The sequence below is a fragment of the Pyrus communis genome, chromosome 8 (genome assembly GCF_963583255.1).
Source record: "Pyrus communis chromosome 8, drPyrComm1.1, whole genome shotgun sequence".
Taxonomy (NCBI): domain Eukaryota; kingdom Viridiplantae; phylum Streptophyta; class Magnoliopsida; order Rosales; family Rosaceae; genus Pyrus; species Pyrus communis.
This window is the reverse complement of record NC_084810.1, coordinates 19940122-19945792: the sequence shown is the minus strand read 5'-3', so window position 1 is coordinate 19945792 and position 5671 is coordinate 19940122.

Below are 5671 nucleotides of genomic sequence, written 5' to 3'. Positions count from 1 at the left end.
TTAGTAACAAAAGGGTATTGTTCTATAAAATGTAACTGGTATGAGTAGAGATCTAATGGTCGTAAACACATCAGATTTCTACTCATATATATCTTTTTGTAACAGAACATTGTATATCAAGAATCATTAATCAAGAACTCAGTATCTTCTTCCTTCCTTTTCTCTACCCGCTCTGTTATGGTTAACATACTATCTTCGCTGGAATCAGCTGGAAGCTTGACGGTTCTCCGATCTTGGATCTTTTGTTTCCGCTTCATTTCTTCTCTCTCTGAAATTTCTTTGATCCCAATTCCGATCTTAGGGTTACTTCCCAATTATTCTGTGATTTCTTCTCGTGCATATTCACGCACACTAAGTGTTTGATATATTGTCTCGGTCAAGATTTTCTTCAGTTTTGATCTCTGATTGCAGCAATGGTGACGGCTGCTCAGTTACAAATCTTGCAATCTCTTATTACTTGTGATCTTGTCCAGGCACTATCACATGCATAATTTGAGCCTATTCCTGCATCTGTTGCTATGTCACCTACTGTATCTAGTCTTGCATCTGAACCTCAATCCGCTGTTGACACTGCAATTTAGTCATTCTTCTCTGCTATCCCTATGGTACCTGAATTTCAACCTGAGGACTTACAAGTTGTTCTTTCTATTCCTCCACTTAATTTGCATCCTATGCAAAAAGGTCTAAGAGCAAAATTTTGGAGAAACTTGCGTTACTATCTACAATTCATGAAAAGGGTGGTTGGTGTAACCAAAGTTGAACATCACACTTATAAGTCAGCCTTGAAATATCCAGTATGTACTGTTGCAATAAAAGAAGAACTCTCAGCTTTGCACTCTCAAGGCACACGGTCCTTGGTTCATCTTCCTCCAAAAAGGAGCTTAGGGAGTTGTAAATAAGTCTTTAAGATTAACAAGAAAGCAGATGGTACAATTGGGAGATATAAGGCTCATTCAGTAGCTAAAGACTTTAACCAAGAAAAGAGAATTGGTTATGGTGAGATATTTAGTCCAGTAGTTAAGCCAACTATTGTGAGATTAGTTTTTGCTTTAGCTGCTCATTATGGTTGGCTATTAAGACAATTTTATGCGAAGAATGCTTTTCTTCACGGCGATTTATAAGAACTATACATGGCTCAACACTCAGGATTTTTAGATACTCAATATACTGATGATGTTTGTAAACTCCATAGTCTTTGTATGGTTTAAAACAATGCCCAATGGTATGGAATGATAGATTCACAAACTTTTTACCTTTACTGAGTTTTCGTACAACTTATGTTGATTCCTCTCTGTTTGTTAAACAAGTTGGTATTTACACTGATTTTGATATTGTATGTTGATGATATAATTGTCATAGGCAGTGCAACTGATGCTATATATGATATCATTATGCTTTAACTACGGAGTTTGACACAAAAGATTTTGGACCATTACATTATTTTTCAGGTATTCAGGTTGTTAAGAAATAAGTGGTTTATTTCTATCACATGACAAGTATGTAACTGACTTACTCACTAAATATGAAATGCTACTGTCAAAACCTTGTGCCACTCATTGTTTACTTTACAACAGGTTGTTAAGGGATGATGATAAACTTTTTAACAACCCATAATTGTATAGAAGCCCAATGGGAGCCCTTCAATATCTTACTTTCACAGAACTTGACATTTGTTTTACAGTTCATCAGGTATGTCAGTTTATGCATTGTCCAACGGAGTCACATTTTATAGCACCAAAAAAAATTCTTAGATATTTGAAGCCATTAAAAGGTTGTGGTATTCACTATGTTAAAGGAGAATTGGATTTGAGAGCATTTAGTAATGCAAATTGGGCATGTAACTTGAATGATAGAAGGTCTACTACTGGCATGGTTTTATTTTTGAGTTCAAATCCTATTTCATGGTCCTCCAAGAAGCAGAAGACTGTCTTCAGGTCATTCGCTGAAGCAGAAGACTGTCTTCAGGTCAGCCGCTAAAGCAAAATATACGGCTTTTTCTATAGTTGCAGTTGAAATTGATTGGAACAAATAGTTGCTAGCTTTTCTTTGGGTTCCAGTTTCTACCAAACCAACTATTTTATGTGACAATTTATCAGCAATAACACTTACTTGCAATCCAATTATGCACCAGAGAACAAAACATATAGAAATTGATATCTAGTTTGTGAGAGAAATGGTTGACAAACAATTGTTGCAAGTTCAGTCTGTTTCATCTAATGGACAATTTGTTGACATTTTAACAAAAGGTCTCTCTGCTCCTTTGTTCCAGACTCATTGTGCTAATCTCAATTTCTTTGCTTCTGAGCTTGAGGGGGAACGTTATGAAGGCCTAACATACACACCCCAACTCTAACAATTTATTGATTATAATAAAAAATGGAATTGTGTTGTAGAATTAGTGGGTGAATGCCCACTCAAAGGAATAAAGACTTAGAAATAGTGTTTGATACTTTCAAAAGTATCATCATTGTATGTGGATGGTTGTAGTTACGGGAGTTGCTCTATAAATAGAGCACTTTGTGTGCTATCTAAATGTACATTGCGAAAGAAAGCAAGAGAAATAATATCAGTATCTCTCACCTCCTTTACAATACTTTTGTGTTATAGTTATAGTGTGATATTTTGCACCTGCTTCGCTCCTGTCCTTAGCAAAGGTTATTTCTCTAACTTTTGCCTATTTATAACAAATTGTTCTAAAAAATGGTCTCCTGGAATTGTGTTTCAAAGGAAATGCAACCCCCCTCCCTTTTCGAAAAAAGACTCTTTGTGAAGCCTATTCTGTGTTCTTAATGATGATCCGAATCTACTTTTAAGTCTTCGTTGTAGATTGTTCTTGCAAAATATCAATTCATTCCAAAATCATTTACCCATTTGATTCTTATCTTTGGTATTAATCAAACTAAAGATGTTTGAGACATCTGACTGTGAAAAAAAAAATGACAAAAAGTGGAGACTCTTTGGGAGGCCCAGTCCACTTGAATTCGTTTACAACGATCTAATGTGCATGCATTTTAAGCCTCCATTCATAAATGATCTTTGCAACAAAAAAAATAAAATCAATTCATTCCAAAATCATTTACCCATTTGATTCTTATCAAGAAATTTCGATGTTTCTTATAATTCTGTTTGTCAATTGCTTTGCTTAGACTTAGATATCACAAACAGTTATGATTTGACTAATACTTTGTAAGATTGATCTATATGAACTGAAACTTGAAAAATACACAATATGTATTACGAGGGTCTGCAGCCATGTGACCCCGCTTCTTGCAATAATGGCAATCTTGGACATGTCTTGTTGGCCTGATGCACCAGCAGAGCTTCCAAATTGAAGATTATGACCATAAGGTAGATGTTCCGAAGCATGTTCAGCCGCAAGAACCTGTTAAACTTCTGTGTGGGGTGTGTCCCACACACTGTCCGCATTTTTTTTGTAAGGATCCTATCATTAAGCAATGTATTTAATAAGTGTGTGTGTAAAAACTTCTTGATCCCATTTTACCATAGCAAAAACTGGAGGGAGGGACAAGACCATTATATAGGTCCTCTTATTCACTATTTTTCTCAGAAAGACGAGGGTCATCTGTATAAAATAAATACATGGTTCATATAAGGTTCTATTGTCCCATTTTCGTAATAGTGGTTTATGTTAATAATCCCAAACTGTCTATGTTTTTAATTAGGTGCTCCCCTAAGGATGTTGCACATCAAAAACATAGACAAACAATCAGAAATATCAACGTTGGATGAAATGGAAATATACCCAGATATTTGCAATTATTGTTTATATATGTATTCATTTTAATTAGGTACTCCTTTAAGAACTATCTGAAAACACATTTTTACTTCAAATAATGACGATTTTGACTTGAAATGGATTGAGACTATGTAGAAAGTTCTTTAAACCCTAGACTTGCCATTTGGGAGACGAACACTGAGACAGAGAGATTGATAGTTGACCTAGTTGGCAAAAATCAAGAAATGCACTTTGAACTGCTTATACCGCGTCGAGTTTCCACATCAATGTCATTTATAATTATGTTAACACTCACTGCACTCCAAAGTCTTCGAAGGATTGGTGGCAAAGTTGACCATATGGCGATCGATAAGAGAAAGGGTGTGTTGATAAGGCATGCACAGTAAGTAATAATCATCTACGTTGGATTAGTGTTGAGGACTTTCTTGGCCTTGACAATGAAAGACAAAGGCCACTCACTGGTTACTTTTCTTATAGTTGGTTAGGTCTTTAATTCATGGGGTGCCATCAAGGAGGAATATTCATTAATCCACCGTCCAAAGAGAACCTAGCTAGCACTTTGGAAAGACTAGTTGAGTTCTTTTTCCCATCAAATCAAAAACCCTTTCACTATGGTTTGCAGAGGTTTCAATTGTTAAACCAATGCCTGGAGGAATATTCATTAATCCACCGTCCAAAAAGAACCTAGCTAGCACTTTGGAAAGACTAGTTGAGTTCTTTTTCCCATCAAATCAAAAACCCTTTCACTATGGTTTGGACAGGTTTCAATTATTAAACCAATGCCTATTTAATTGACTACTCGAGGGTTCAATATTGGCCACATTATCGAAACCCCTCGTGAAGGAGTGGTTAAGAATATTCAATCATGTATCAAATTTAGTGCTCAATTCTTCACGGCCTTCATTATTGTTTAGATAATAATAGAATCGCAACTCCTTTGAATTGACGGAATAGGTTTGATTTCACAAACCGAACTACTTCAAATCACACAAAGGGGCTTTGATTTGGTTCACAAATTTTAAAATTTCAGTCGTTCCCTATAAACTCTGTGTGGCTTGTTAAATTGTGATTGAATATGTTTGTATCTCTTTAGTGAATCGCATAAAAGAAAAAGAAAAGGATGCAAAGAAAACTTTTTCATTGGATTTAAGTTTGATGGTATTACAATCTAGTGATATTTCTTTGAGAAGTCTCAAGTTGGAGTGGTAGGTTTGACTAGTTGGTTTCATCACAACATACAGTATGTTGGCAAATGACAGAATGCATCGAGTACTGCTAAATATGGAGGCATGAAAACTTGAAGATTACTGAGTACTGAACCCAAGTTAGGGCTCTACCATACAAAATTTAGGTCAATTAAATTTGTATTGTAGGGTCTGAGACCAATGAAATGTATTTTGCACAACTTCGTACGTCTTGGACAAAAGAAAATACAGTTAAAAAGTTTATATAACGTATTTAATAATCGACAGATTTCCAAAGCAATGGTGCTGTTGCTTTCGATCGGGTCGGTATCACGGGAATTGAAAAGCTGCATTAGAGCTTAATTTCCATGTTCGCTAGACAGTCTAGACTTATAGTATTAGGGAATTAACTACATTGAGAAAAACCAAATAACGATGAAAATTTGAGAAAGATGAAGAACAAAGAAAAATAAAGAAGAAAGAATGTGCTTTTCTGTATTGATTGAATGATTCTTGGTTACAACAGATAGCTCATAAGCTATTTATACAAAACAAACTACTAACGGACTAGTTTACAACTTCTACTAACAACCTAATGCGCCAGATAATGTCACATGTCACTAAATCAAACAGTTAAGAAGTTGAGGTTTCACCATAAAACCAATTGGCAATATAGGGAGTAGCCCAAACTCTTATAAGTCTTTGCAAGGTTTCTCCTCCATCAATGTGG